Source organism: Dasypus novemcinctus, chromosome 3 (genome assembly GCF_030445035.2).
Source record: "Dasypus novemcinctus isolate mDasNov1 chromosome 3, mDasNov1.1.hap2, whole genome shotgun sequence".
NCBI lineage: Eukaryota > Metazoa > Chordata > Mammalia > Cingulata > Dasypodidae > Dasypus > Dasypus novemcinctus.
In genome coordinates, this window is record NC_080675.1 from 27,095,582 (window position 1) to 27,110,986 (window position 15,405).

At 44.8% G+C, this 15,405-nt stretch overlaps 1 protein-coding gene across 2 annotated transcripts in view; it reads left to right on the forward strand.

The window, feature by feature from the left end:
- Positions 1-678: 678 nt before the first annotated feature.
- The window catches only part of STON2 (stonin 2), a 170,170-nt gene continuing 155,443 nt past the window's right edge, over positions 679-15,405 (forward strand). The window contains exon 1 of one of the 2 annotated variants that reach the window (XM_004470900.5): positions 679-848. The gene's annotated coding sequence lies outside the window, so the exon portion shown is untranslated. The remainder of the gene's footprint in view (positions 849-15,405) is intronic. The other variant, XM_058292816.1, reaches the window with a different exon arrangement.

Consider the following 15,405-nt stretch of genomic DNA (forward strand, 5'->3'; position numbering starts at 1 on the left):
TTTATTCCGCTTCATTTCCCTTGCTAGATATTCGATTCCTAGTAAAGAAAAATCTCACCATCTTTCTCTCCCCGTCCCCTTCCCCAACTCCTGGCATAGTGTCTTTAAAATTGTGTTGATGTGATTAAGCCCTTGTACAAATCGCTTCCCCTTTGCGGGGCTCGGGTTGGATCACGTAGAATAGAGGTGATGAACGTAGTACAACCCGAACCGACAAACACTATGGGACGCCCCCTGTTTACAAGCCACTGCCCGGAGCCCTACGTCCGGTACATAGTAAGGAAATATCCAAATGAACGCGAAGTCAAAATCCCATGTTGGAGGGAGGCGGGAGAGCAATGACTCCCCTGCCTTGGACGCCCCCTACTCCAGCGGAGGACCGGGGTGGGATTCCAAGGCGCTCCGTACGCCCCCACCACTCGCGCCCTGCTCAAAGCGACGCTTTTTGGGCGCCCGCGGGCCCGATGGCCGGCCACACTGGGCGCAGAGCGCACGGGGTCCCGACCCCAGCGCCCAGATCCCGGTCTGCAGCGCAGCGAGGCCCAGAGGTTGGGGCGCGGGAGGCGGGGGAGCGAGCCCCAGCGGCGCCCGGCCCTGCCCACCCGGCTCCCGCTGCCCAATCAGGGCGCGGCTCGGGCGCGCGCCGCGGCCAATCAGCAGCGGCGGGAGCGGCGCTCCGGGCCGGCGGGCGCCGAGCGAGCCCGGGAGTCGGGCGCCGGCGGTGGCGCTGCGGCCGGGAGGGAGCGCGGCGGCAGCGGAGCGCACGGCTGGCGCGCCCCGGGGCATTGGAGTCGGCCCCGCCGCGGCGACTCCGGCCCACGCTCGGGACCTTGCGGGCGGCGTCGCAGGTAACCGCCGTCCCGCGCCGGGAGGATGAGCGAGACCCCCGGGAGGGGCCGGGAGGGCTCGGGAGCCCCGGCAGGTGGGCGGGCCGGCCGCGGGGTCCTAGCGCCGCGGGGGCTGCCCACACCCCTCACCGCACGCCCGCCGGGCAGGAGCCCCCGGGGAGGCGCGGCATTGCCACCAGCTGCGGGCGACCGGGAGGGGAAGGGGCGAGGCGAGCCTGTCTACGGCGGGGATGGGACACCTGCGATCCTGCCCAGGCGCGGACACTTCTTGCAACCGGTGTCTTCGCCGGTGATCCCGAGCGCCCGGGGCGTCTAATGAAGAGTGAGGAGGCGACAACAGGTGTCCCTGGAGACTGTCCCCTTCTCCCCCACCCCGAAACCCGGGTCTTGGCGCTCCGCCCCGCCTCCGGGGTTCGGGAGACTGGACCCCAGGCTGGCCTCCCAGGCGCGCTGCCCGCTGGACAGCTCCCAGGGGCTGCGGGACCCCGCGCTCCGGAACCTCCTCCGAGCGTTGCCAAGCAATTTGTCCGACACCGAGTCTGGCTGGGATGAAGAGCGTGGAAGATGAGCGTGTGTGTGTGTGTCCACTACTGAAGGGAGCTGCCTGAGGGCTGTGAGTGAATCATTAACTGTGGTCTTGTGCAGCTACTGGCCCGCCTCTCTCTCTCTCTCTCTCTCTCTCTCTCTGTCACACACACACGCATATGCACACACACGCACACACACATATACACACACTCTCTGGACAGTGTTCTGTGTCTTGTTCTTCACTTTCCTGCCAGGGAAAACCAGGGAGCTACCCCTTTCTTTCAAGTAGAGTCTAGATTACAGAGGAAGCGCTTTCTCACACCAGAGAAGGGAAATGTTGAAGAAGCATTTGTCTACTGTTCCTGTAGCAATCAGATATATAAAACGATAGTATCTTGTCTCTTTAGCTCTCCAACACTCGTCACCCCTCCACTGGGTAACTGAGTTGGTTAATTCCCACCCTCTAGCCCCCTGCTCTTCAGTGTATGCATTTCTTTGAAGGGGTGGTGTTTCCCTTGAAAAGTCTATGGGTCAAGGTTATGAGCTTTAGCTTTGGAAAGCAAGTGGCCTGAATACAAATCCCACTGATTCCTTTTTTCAGCTATGTAACTGTGGGCAGGTCCTTCATCTTCTCTGTGCCTCACTCTCCTGATCTGTGAAATGGTGATAATGACTGCACCTGCCTGATGGCATTGTTTCATGGTTTAAATGAACCAATGTCTGAAAAACACTGAGCACAGTGCTAAGTGTGTGATAAATGCTGGCCCTTGTTATCTATTATACGGGCAGCTTTACTGAGTGGATGGTCTTTTTAGAGAGTAAATGAGACATGCCCAAACTGGTCCAGCAACCGTTTGGCACTGTGACCAGCTCTACACTTGAAGGGGGAAAATGCCATTATTAATGTTATGGATAGTCAGATTTAAAGGTAATGTATCCTTTGGCCGGCGGGGGCGGGGCGGAATGCACCACTGGAATGGTGTGAGAGATAAGCGGATCCCAGCTGGTAACTGAGAAAAGCTTTGTAGTATGAAAAAATTGGTATGAATGTTTTGTGAAAAGAATGTTATGGTACTTTGTTGAATGCTGGTCTTTCATTAGTATGGAGGGGATTCTTACACTTTCTTTCACTTCCTTGAACAACAAGTAAAATTTTAAAAAGAGAGAGCAAAAGAAAAACAACCCAACCACTACAACAAAATGCCAGCAGCTCATAGAAACCTAAAATTGCAGAAGCCACTTCCAGTGGCTGCTCCCCTGCCCAACCATGGGTAGTCTGATTCACTTCTCTGCAACTGTGTCACTTTCCTTGTATTTTTTTCTTTTTTTTCTTTCAAAATCTTAACATGTCAACATATGGCAGTCTTGCTTGGAATTCTTATTCTTCTGCTACTTGCCTTCTACCCTGAAACAAACTCAAAAGGACCTTCCCACAATTCTGTTCTTCAGGTCGATGGTAGTAGGAGTCTTAGTGTCTTATCACAGAACACTGCCCCTGTACACTGGGACCTGGGCAAGGGCACAGACAAAATACTCCATTTCTCCTAGGGTCTTCAGTGTCCTTTCCAGGAGCCTTAGAATAAATACTTCTGCTTAGAAAAAATGAGTATCTTCTCAGGGGGTAGGAAGCCCAATTCCAAATGCAAATCTTTAAAGTTTCAAATTAATTTGATAGCCTTTCAGTTGTTGATGGAAGGACCTGAAAGCTTGCTGCTGAGGGAGGGTGAGAGGTGTGTGTGGGTCAGCGAAAAGATTCCAGAGTTCAGAGCCTGCCCCACACCTGATGAGTACTCCAGCTCTGTGGAAACTTGGACAAGTTACTTTGCTTTTCTGAGCCTTAGTCTCTCTCTCTTTCGGTAAAATGAGGGCTTGAAGATCTTTTTTAGAGGGGTTGTTCCAAGGATAATGCTAATGAAAGAAAAGCTCCTAGCATAGTTCTAAGGACATAGATACAGGTCTACAGATGTATTTTCTAGATTCAGAGACGGTCCTAAAGATGGTGAGAGTGATCAGTTATACCAGGGAAGGAAAAAAGTCTTGATTGAGGAAATGGCACTTGATTTGGGTGTAGAATAATGAGCAAGTGTTTATGTGCAGACAGCAGAGTTGAGCTGGGATTGGAAGGAGGGATAGGACAGAGACAGGGGAGGCGTTCCAGGCAGGCAGCATGTGGGAGATCTAAAGTGCTGTATTAACTTAAGCTGTTACCGTGACGTAAAAAAATAACCTCAGATTTCAGGGGCTTACGACAATAATGGCTTATTTCTCACTCATGCTGCATGTCCAGTGAGGGGTCAGCTGTAGTATTGCTCCTCATTGGTTTTCATGCTGGGACCTCCTAAGGCCAAAGGAACAGCCTCTCTCTGGGACATTGCTCATCTCATTTATGGCAAAAGAGAAAAACAAAAACTGCGGCAGAACAAAAAAATGGTTCTCCTTGGAAGTAACAGGTGTTACTCCACCTCTCATGCTATTGGTCAATGTAAGTCACATGACCAAGCCTGATGCCCTTCATTTAAGAAGTGTAAGCCTCCTGAAGACAGTGAGGCATGGCAGAGAAGGAAGAAAGGTGCAGGGAGTAGGGGAGGGTGGTGGCTCAGAGGCAGGTGATGGAGGGCCCTGGTGTGTGTGCCAGGGAGCTGGAAATTTATCCTATAGGTAAGAAGCAGCCACTGAAGGGTTTTAAGCAGGGGTCTAACAAGGACAGATTTTCCAGGCCAAGCGTATATCTCCAGTGGTAACTTGGAGAAAAGAGTGGAATGGGTGACACTGAGGGCAATAGATGATGAGAGCCTGAACTAAGGCAGCACCCTCAAATCTCTCACTACTTGTCAGATTACTTGAAATTCCACTGTTAGAAATTGATTCATTTAGCACTTGAGTGGCTCTCCACAAAGGCTCTTCTAAAATGTACATGTGCTCTCATCCTGGAATCTTTAATTTTTATCATTTGAAGCAACAGTCCTCAAACTTTGGTGCATCAGATTCACCTTGAGGGCTTGTGAAATAACAGATATTGCTGGCTCCTCCCCAGGGTGTCTGAATCAGTAAGTCTAGGGTGGGGCTTGTGAATTAGCATTTCTGACAAGTTGTCAGGTGATGCTGATTCTGCTGGTCCAAGAACTACACTTTAAGAACCATTGAACTAAAGGGAAACATGAAGGTGTGTTTGAGCTAAAGAGCTGAAGGGAATGGCTAATGGACGGAAGAGAAAAGCTGGCAGAGCGCAGGCAAGCATACTCTATGTGGCAGTTTTGCTGAGAATGGGTCCTCGATTTATACTAAATTGTAGATGCAATTCACATTAGTGAGGAAATGAAAATAAGCTTGGATTCAGAGAAGCAGGAAGAATATAGAGTGCTGCTTTATCCCCTCCCTTTGTCATTCTGCCCAGACTCCCTGTCCTGTCATTGAGCACACACCCTCTTGTCTGGCTCAAGACCTCTCACTCAAGCCTGTCAACGTATTCCAGTCCTGATCCATCACAGTTCTTGCCATTCCAGTTTTTATTTCTTCTGGAGTTGGGTTTGACAACTGGATGGACATTTGGGTAAATTTTAATAAAGTCAGACCAAGAGATTGCTCGATTCACTTGAGGTCACCTTCATGAATAAGCATCTGTACTATGTGGTCACTTTAGCTCCCATGCTGTTGGCCAAGATAAATACCCCCTGCCAATGATACGCCCCGCCTCCGAGAATCCAGGATCACCCATGGTTTGGCTTATACTAATGGGTGGAACAAGTCAGAGCAATTCCCCTAGCTGTGACTCACCAGTTCTGCAATGACATAGCATTCCAAAGATGGGTGTTAAGAAGAAAATATGTTGGGGTGTACATCATGACCCAAGCAATAAAGCACAGTAAGCTTTTGTTTCCTTTTTACTATGTTTTTCTCAAGCCTGGATATGAGAAAAGTTTGCTCTCCACTGAATGTCCAGATTATTCATGGTATGCCTGGCCAACAGGCAGCATGTGAATGCACGAAATACCTCCAGGGTCAGAATTTTGTGTGCTAGCTAGCAGGTTAAAATGTTTGTTTCAAGATGGGGTGAGTATAAAATGGTCCACTGGACTGTTGGTAAAAAGAAATCATAGAAATTTTATGCATATGCAATTTGTGTAAAGTAAGAACTGTCATGGTGGGCTCAAATTATAAAGTGAAATGAATGTTTGAAAAGACCCTTTTGCTAATTAAACATGACAGACAAATGCACCCCTTAAAGTTGTGCTTTTTGAGACAAGAATTCTCCCAGGATTCTTTGCACCTCCAGATGTGGATGAGACAGCTGCGAACCATGACCTCTCTCCAGGAGGCTTGAGGCCAGCTCAGGGTTGGTTAGTTCTGTCTCTTTCCTGCTCTAGGTAATTCTGGAAAGGCAGCCATTTCCCCTCCTCCTGCAGGCTTGGCCTCAGCTCTCTATCCTTGGTCAGTTTCCACAAAGAACTGGCAGTTTGCTCCATCTCAGGTTTCCAGGAAACTTGGCCTAAAGTTTCAAAGGATACAGCAAGCAAAACCCTAGGCATAAGAATGAGACAGCAAGAGAAAGGCCACTTACACTAGCCAGGAGGGATTGAAAACCCTGAACACATTCATCGGGAAGTATTCCTATCCCTACTGGATAGCATTTATCTAACAACTTGATGTTTAAGAAATGCAAGTTGCAAATTGCTTACTATCCTCTCTATTTGCTCATATTGGATAACTGCTATCATGTACATCATATATGTTTTTTCAATCCCCAGCAATCTCAGGACATAGGTTTCTAGCATTACTTATCTTTCCAAACTGTGACTATTAAGATAGAAACAGTTGGCCTAAAGTATACAGACAGATAATGTAAGAGCAGGATTAAAAACTTAAAGTCCCTTGAATTTTTAGTTTATTACACATACCTCCATTACTCCAGCTGGCCCCATACTAACTTGGACTTGTGCTTCACGAACCAGCAAGGGATGGTCAGCATTCTTTGTGAGGTTTAGTCACAATGAGGAGTGCGAAGCTACTCTGCAGATTGCTGATGGCCCAGTGAAACCTCTGGAAGGTGGTTTCATGCACATGGAATTTAGAATTTTCTGGATGCAAGGCTCTGAGGAAGATGATATGAGGAATTCAAAGAAGTGTAATTGTCTCCTCATGCAGCCTCTAAGCATAATATTTATACAAAATTCAGTAACAGTTTATTAATAATGAGGCAAATAATAAAAGGGAACACCAAGAGCTGTGAATTCAGAGAAGCGGAATCTTTCTGAGGCTGCATGGGGCTGGGAGTGTTCGTGGAGGAGCAGTTGCCCAAGGTTGGAAATAGAAGCAGGGTTTGGCTGGGGGTGAGTACTGGCTTTTAGGGTTTGTGACTGGACCGGCAATCCTGCAGTGAAGGGATAAGCAGGAGAGGGGACGGCTGAGCTACCTGACTTCTAAAGTTCTGAGAGCTCATATCACTTCCTGACAGACAAAGCCATTTGATTATTCAGTAGTAGATGAGTAGCACTGGACTCCAATTTGATCTTCTTAAGGAAGTTCATTTTATTAGTAGGAGAGCACTTTGAAGCTAAGGAGATCAGACCTCTTTATAAATAAAATCTAATACTGTCATAAACCCTCTCAAATTGGCAGACTGTAGGTCTCTCTCTACTTTCAGAATGACCCAGAAAGGTTAGATGACTTGTTTAAAGTCATGCAGTAATTCCCTGGCACCTCTGTGTTAACTGACCCCAAGTTTCCTGACATTTGTTGGTGTTCAGTTTATACCATGTTTCAGACCTCACAGTTAGTATAATCCCACATGGAGGCCCTCAACTGTACCTCTAAAAAATCCTCATTAATTTTAATTTGGGGGTGAGATAATTACATGCTTTTCTTTCAGGTTTAACTCAGACTCTCATTAAAAGAAGGCACCATTTTAGAGCTGTGGGCCTTTGCAAACAAACCATCTGCTGAAATGTTCTCAGCATTTTTCATGCTAAATGCCAACAAGTACAGCAAGGCTATCAGTGACTCTCAAACTGCCTAAACTTTGAAGTAAGACACCAGAACCTTACCCACTTGATAGAATCACTCCATTGACTGCCTTTTAAAGTTTGCTAATGGCTTTTTAAAAAAGTGAATGCTTTAAACGAAAAGAGATTTTATTTCTGTTTGCTTTAGAAACAGTATATTTGTCTTCCTTTTCTGACGTAAGCTTTTAAATGAGAAGAATTATGCCATGGTTAAGTTGATAAAGCTGGAGTGATTCTTAGTAATTGGGCTTATTCAGTTATGCATTGTTTAATTTCGTCTGTTGTGTGAACCCAGAGCTGTCAAAAATAGTTTGTGTGTGTATTCCCCTGCCCTTGCCAAAATAAAGTGTTGTTTTTTCTCCACCGTGCTTTGTCCCCATATTTACCTCCTCTTTGGTGTCTGACCAGTTGAAGGGTGTGAAAATTTTTTTGGTGTTAAGATTATCAAAATCATTATCAATAGTTATCCTTCATTGAGTTTTAGTCTGTGCCAAGTCCTTTATTCCACCTAATTTCTACCCCAGCTCTCTTAGAGCTACAGTATAATTTCCATTTTACACATGAGACAGAAACTAGGGTTTAGTAATTTACCAAAGGTTGTGGTGGTGCTGGGCTTTGAACTCACTGCTCTGTAATCTCTTGCCTCTAGCAGCTGTGCCCTTAGTCACTGTGGCATCTGCTCTAAAAAGTTCTTAAGAGTCGCTTTCCATCCCCTCTGGCCATACATACAGAGATCCTGTGGAACAGGGCTTCTTAACCAGGTGTCCAGGGAAAGATTTCAGGGGGTCCATGAACTTGAATGGAAAAAAACCAATTTATTATCTTTATTTTCTCTGACCTCTAACTGAAATCTAGCATTTCCTTCACTTATAAATGTATGCAATAATTTACAGTAGTATTCATTTCATATCACATTACAGTTGTCGCATATCTAAAAACATTGCTTACTCTCATCCATACTTCAAAATTACAGTAGTTGTTAGACCCAACGCTATTTGAGTGTCATAAAACTATCTGCTGTGTATTCTGAGAAGGGGTCTGTGGTTTTCACCTGACTGACAAAGGGGTCCGTGGAGCACAAAAGGTTAAGAACCCCTGCTGTAGAATGTTTTGGGCCTGTCAGTCCACCTTATCAGCAGGGCAGCTGAACACACTTCCTATTCTTCTTTTCCCTATCTCCTCCCCTTAAATATTTTTGTAGTAAAAAAGTATCTAAAAGGGGACGAGTTGGGGACGAGGATCTATTTCAGTAAATGGAGCACATCTCTGAGTCACGCACCCGTCAGCCTAATTGGCCCTTTCAGAACCTTGTTGTCTGCAGCAGCCAGGCGCAAGGTTTGCAAGGGAGTTCTCCAGCAGCGCCAGCCATCAACCTTAGGCTCCCTGAAGCTCTCAAGCTCTGCCCTTGGTCAGTTTTAAAGTTCCTGGCCCCCAAACCAAATTCCAAGGAGTTAGGAGGCGTTTGCTGTCACCTCTCAGACCTTAGTGGAGGACTTGGCTGGTCAGAGCTCAGTCCTTTGATCCCTAGTTTTTTGGCAGTTTCTTTCCTGTGAAGGTGGAGGAGAATACACCCCCAATCCTGGCCAGGCACTTCACAGGGGTGGGTCCAGGTCATAAGAAAGCCAGTTAAGAGCGTAGGTTAATTTGTGGATATGTATCACTACATATAGGAAAAGAACCCTCATGCTACTTAAAAGTCTGTCTCACGGATGGAATGTTGAGATGTGGTTAAGCTGCCAGACTCTGAAGCTAGACTGTCAGAGTTTGAATTATGTGGCCTCGGACAAGTAATATAACCACCCCGTGCCTCAGTGTCCTTACCTCTAACATGGGAGAATTAATATTAGTACCTACTTCATAGAGTTGTTAGGTGGATTAAGTGAATTATTATTTGTAAAGCACTTTCAGATCAATGTCTGAAGACAGGGGATATAATATAAGTGTTTATCAAATAGCACGTAGGACTAAAGCGGCAGCTGAACATCACTTTATGTTGGTTAGACAGTGTTGTGATAGATGAAGCTCTCCTAACTGCTTCAGTAGATGTACTTTGATGAGATACATGCAAATGAAATCTTAAGTGTACTAGGGGAATTTGCCATTTCGAAGAATCATATGAGAAATATGTTTGTAAAATGCCTTTTTGTAAAATGAATGTTAGAGATAAGGTACAAGAGAAAGAGATAAGTCAAGGATGACTTGGCCAGAGCTACTGGAAAAATAGAGCTGCCATCAGCTTGAGTGGGGAAGGCTTCTGGTGGAGCGGTTTTGGGGGAAGATTAGTCATTCAATTTTTGAAACGTTAAGTTTGAGTAGCTTGTTAGACATTGAAGTAGACATGATTAGTAGGCATCAAATAGGTCAGGTGAGAAGATAGGTTTGCCTTACAGGTGGGATCCGAAGCCATGAGGAAGTGAATGCAGACAAAGAAAGAAGGCAGTCATAGGGCTGAACCAGGAGTGGAAAAGTCCTGCAGTGGAAAAGTCAAGCTGACCTTAGTTTTCAAGACATTAATTTGCCTTTGTTCTTCAGGTCACTTTGCCAGTGTAAAGTGAAGTGTGGACCTGTTTGATGGGATTTCCTTTGGATAGTTGTGGCAGTTGGAGATTATTTTATGAATCCCAAAAAGAGAAGGATTACCTTTGTAAACTAATCTCTTCCTCTGGGTGTGACACACTTTGATTGCATTAACTTCAGTCCAGGGTCTTTGATTAGATTAGTAAGATTGCTGTAGGGCTTTTGATTGGACCAAGTCAGTGAGGTGTAACTCAAGTTAAGTCCCTGTCCCCTCGCTGGGTCTGATAAAAACAGACTCACATGGACAGAGAGACAGAGGAAAAAGGGAGCTGCCATATTTGGTGCTACAATGAGTGAATGAGAGGATTGCTTGAGCCTGAAGCCCCCAAGAGGCTAGGCTCATGGAGTAACTCAAGAGGAGACCAGCCCTGCTCTATGCCTGATAGCTTACAGCTGAACTCAGGGAGAGAGTGGAACAGCCAAAATTGATATAGAGAAGCCCATGTGAGACAAGCCCTATGCCAGCTGAAATTGGGAAGAAAGCTGAACAGCTGAACCTAGAGAGGAAGCCCAGAGGGAAAGGCAGAGACCAGGCAGGGATTGCCTGCCATCTTGCATGAACACAAGGCAGCTGACTTTGGTGAGAAAGCATCTCTTATGGTGCCTCAAGCTGGTCATTTTATAGCCTTGGAACTGTAAGCTTTTATGCCAAATAAATACCCTTTTTAAAAACCAACACATTTCTGGTGCTTTGCATTGGCAGCCCTTCAGCATTTGATGTTTATCATTTGAGCTCTCTTAACTGTTTCCCTTTGGTTTAAGTCTTCTCCTAGACCTACAAGAATTATAATGCCATGGTTGATTGCATGGACTTGATTTTTATTTTTTTATTTTTTAAACATCTATTTTATTTTTTATTTATTCCTGCCCCCCCCCCCAACCTTGTCGTTTGTGCTTGCTGTCTGCTCTCTGTGTCTGTTGTGTGTTCTCTATGTCTGCTCATCTTCTTTTTAGGAGGCACTGGGTACTGACCCAGGACCTCCCATGTGAGAGGAAGGCACCTAATTACTTGAGCCACATCCTCTCCCTGTTTGTTGTGTCTCTCATTGTGTTTCCTCGTTGTGTCTCCTCATTGTATCATCTTGCTGCGTCAACTTGCTATGTCATCTTGCTGTGTCATCTCAGCTTGCCATACCAGCCTGTCATGCCAGCCCATCATGTCAGCTTGCTGTCTTGCTCATCTTTAGGAGGTACTGGGAACCAAACCCGGGCTTCCCATGTGGTAGGTGGGCACCCAGCTTCTTGAACCACATTTGCTTTCCTGCATGGACTTTAAAGTCAATAAATGGGGGTCAGAAACCACTTGACCACTCTCTCACTTTGTGCTCTTGGACAAGGTACTTAACTTCTGAGATTCAGTTTCCTTAACTGTGTGATGGGAGTTGGTAATAAAAATGTCCGTCTCATAGATGTGAGTACTTAGTGAATATAGCTATAGCAAGGCTATGTAGCTATTCATTGCCCCTTCACTGTAAAACTCTTTCTGTTTGTGCCAAAGTGTTAGAAGAGAGGAGCAGTGACAAATCACACATTTTTAAAGCCCTTTGAATTTTCCCTGAACCGAAAACCACATTTTAATTTAATTCAAACTGCTACTATTTTCTTTTTATTAAGGGAGATCCTGCAATAAATTTTGCACACAAATGTTAGCCACTTCTGTTTCCTCTGTAATGGAACTACTAGGTCCAAAGATCAAGTCTGGCCTGTGTGTGCGGCAATTGCTGCATGAAGCACAGACAAACTTTCAGAGACGTGGAAACTGAAATACACACAAAAAAAGATATCACTGGCAATGACAATGTTTTAATATTGTATACACTGACCTTAGACTTGCTGTTTAGCCCTCTGAGCCAGGTAAGAATGTACCCTCTCATTTTGAACAAACTAACTGAACTTCTCTACTGTTTTGCACCCAAGTTTTTTACTTGGATGGAAAAATGCATCTAAGACACTTTATTTTTCCCTCAGCAAATATTGTTCTGAACCTATTTCTTTTCCATTTTTTTATTATCTTTTTTTTTAAAAGATACAAAGATCACACAAAATGTTACATTAAAAAAAAATAAGGGGTTCCCATACACCCCACTCCCCATACTTCCCATTCCTCCCACATCGACAACTTCTTTCTTTAGTGTGGTACATTCACTGCATTTCATGAGTACATTTTGGAACGCTGCTACACTGCATGGATTGTAGTTTACTTTGTAGTTTAGACTCTCTCCCAGTCCATTTCAGTGGGTTATGGCAGGATATATAATGTCCTGCATCTGTCTCTGCAGTATCATTGAGGACAGCTCCAAGTCCCGAAAATGCCCCAGTAACACACCTCTTTTTCCCTCTCCCTGCCTTCAGCAACTCCTGTGGCCACTGTCTCCATATCAATGATGTAATTACTTACATTGCTAGAGTCACAATAATTCTGTAGTAGAGTACCAGTAAGTCCACTCTAATCCATATTTTATTCCTCCATCCTGAGGACCCTGGGATGGCGATACCCACTCCACCTCTCAATCAAGAGGGGGCTTAGATTCCACATGGCTGATGGATGGGATTCCCCTGCTTGCAGTTGTAGACTCTCTCAGTTCCTTGCAAAGCTAAATAAAAATCTATATATAGAGAGAATCAAATTCTGAACTCTTGTCTTTCAGTCCCTTAATTAATATGTCTGCTGTGTTGGCATTTATGGTTTATGTGCTTTGAATTTGTGGCTTTTCTGTTTTACAAGAGTTACTGCCAATGAGTTGTCTACCAAAAGTAATACTACTATTAGTGGTAGCATGACCAAATCTAGGCAACGGTGTGGTTTGTTTCTAAATCCCTACTCAAATTCTTGACCAACCTTTTCCAGATGGATGTGGGTGATGTGAACACTGAAAGAAGAAAACATTAGAAATACCAAAGCAGAAAAATTAATAGGAAAATGTTTCCAATGATTAAATTGTCCTTTCTGGTCTTATCAAATGAAGGAAGTAAAGAGTTTAGGCAGAGACTGTGGGAAATTTCCATCAACTTGGAAACAAAAAATAGAATAATTAATTCTTAGCCCCTGAGTTGAGAGCCCAGTGAGTCATAAGGTCAAAGAAGTTTGTCCCATTTGTCCGTGGTGACAGCCTCTCCTTCCTCTGAAAGGAACTTACCCTTAACAATAGAAGTGTCCCTGGGAAGCTGAAAAGGTACATACATGTGGGATTTTTAGAAATCAAACAATTTTAGAAGCACATCAGTGGTTATATTTTTCTATATTTTCCAAATTTTCTTTAGGGAGAATATATTCCTTTTATAATAAAAAAAAGAACATAAATTAGAAAAAAATTTAAAAGAAGGAAATACACTAGGAGTGTGGGAATGTGTGGGTCATCACCATTTGAAGGTGCTCCGTTTGAGAAAATTTTTGAGTGAATTCTTAACATGTCTGCTCTCTAAAGTTAAAACTGTGGGATGTCAGTATGCATTTCACCTATCAAAATCCCAGGCCCAGCTCTAACAAATCAAAGTCCCATTCAACAGATAATTATTCGACCCACGCGCTGTGCCAGGCCCACCCAGTGTGTCCTGGTTTCTGATTGCTGTCTCTGGCAGTGTCCCTGTCTTCAGTCAGCAGACCTGATCTTGCGATGATTTTTGTTTGTGGGGAGGCTGCTTCACAAGGATAACGTTGTACCCCAGCACGGGGGCCCCTGCTGCAACTGCCGCTGATAAAGCCAACTGCGGCCGCCTGAGTTTTTAGCATCTGGCTGCCTTGCTTTGGTTTTATGCCTGTGCTTCTATTTTATTGGGGGAAGAGGGAGGGGAAGGATTTGCAGAAAAGGGAAGGAGACACCCTCCACACTACTGAAAACGGAAATAAGGAATTATCAGTTCAGGGTCAGTAGAAGCCACAGTGCCTGGCTTCCTTCTGCTGTGCTCCTCTGGAAGATTTTGTTTTGTTTTGTTTTGAAAAGCCTGAAAGCAGCTTGAGATAGATAAATTGCTCTAGGGTGGGAGCTTTTAACAGGGAGCCCAGAGATCCCTGCAGGATTCATGGATAGACTTTGTGAAGTATGTCTGTAAAGCATCTTACATTACAAATCACGCTGAATATGTGTGTATTTTCCCTGAGGTGGGGGTCTTGGGCTTAAATTATATCTGAAAGAGATCCAGAGATCTATAATTTTTTTTTAAAGTGAGAATATTAAAACCAGTTCTAAGGAGAGGTTGTGCAGCTGGTCTTGTCCCCAGTTGGAGGATTATTCCTGATCGCTGATGTGGAAGTATTGGTATGAATGTGGAGAACACTTTAGATGTACCCACAGAAGCCCATGCTGCAAAAAAGTGAAGATTCCTCTTCAAGTGCTGAAAAGCTGAAAATCCTCAACCCTAATACTTCCCCTTCTTCCCTGTTCCCCCCCCACACCACCCTCTTTGTGCTCAGGGCATCGTTGGGTTCTCCTAGCACTGATTGTGATTGTTTATTTGCCTGTCTCCACCTGCAAGGCAGGGACTGGGTCTCGAATCCTCTCTTCATCCCTAGAATCTCAGATATGCCCAGCAATAGGAGATGCTTAAGAATGCTTGTTGAATGAAGTAATGGATAAGTGAATGGGTTGATGTATTGTGATAATCAGAATTCCAAAAAATCTGTAGAAACTCATGAGCACAAATAACTCTGAGTCCAAGAAGACCTGTTGGGTCATCTGTTCTCTTTCCAGTTTATTTACATCCCAGTATTGATCCCTGTCCAGGGTTAAGCCACCTTATGTTTTACCTCTTAGGCACCACCTCAAGTCCTCTTACCCCCTGTTTCTGGGCTTTTGAGGTGATCAGCTCTGTGGGGATATACCATTCTGGATCTGAGGCCACTGCTAGGCTCTTCCCAACACTTCCGGATTCAGATGAAGCCCTGCAGAGTGTGGGATTTGCAGACTCGTAAACTGCTGAAGGAGCCAGTTTTGCATAACAAAAGTGTGAGGAAGTTGGGCCACCATGGAGTGAACTTTGACTAGGGTGGAACAAGAAATGGGAGGGAGTTTGAATATACATTTCACTTCTAGTCCCAGCCCCTAAATAGATGCTTTTGGGATGCAGTAGTTCCTTATGACTTCTCTGGAGGTGTCCCGTATGAATATTAAGATCAAAGGATTGGCATATTGGCCTATTTTCTTTTATTAGATGCTGCTCATATATTCCAGAGATTTTTGCCATTTTATTTGAGAAAGTACCAGGATTCCCCAGAATGAGAGTTTAATATTTTGTTGGCTACTGCATGGGCCTCTATCTATCAAGAAAACATATCTATGACATTTTGAATCATTCATAGCCCATAGAAGTTTGCTTTTGGTACATTTCCCCCCATATATCACTTCACAGTCAACACCCTGTGTGGAGTCAGCCAAAGAGGTGCCGATGCAATGTACCAGAAATCTGTTGGCTTTTGTAAAGGGTATTTGGGTTAAAAGCTTACAGTTACAAGGCCT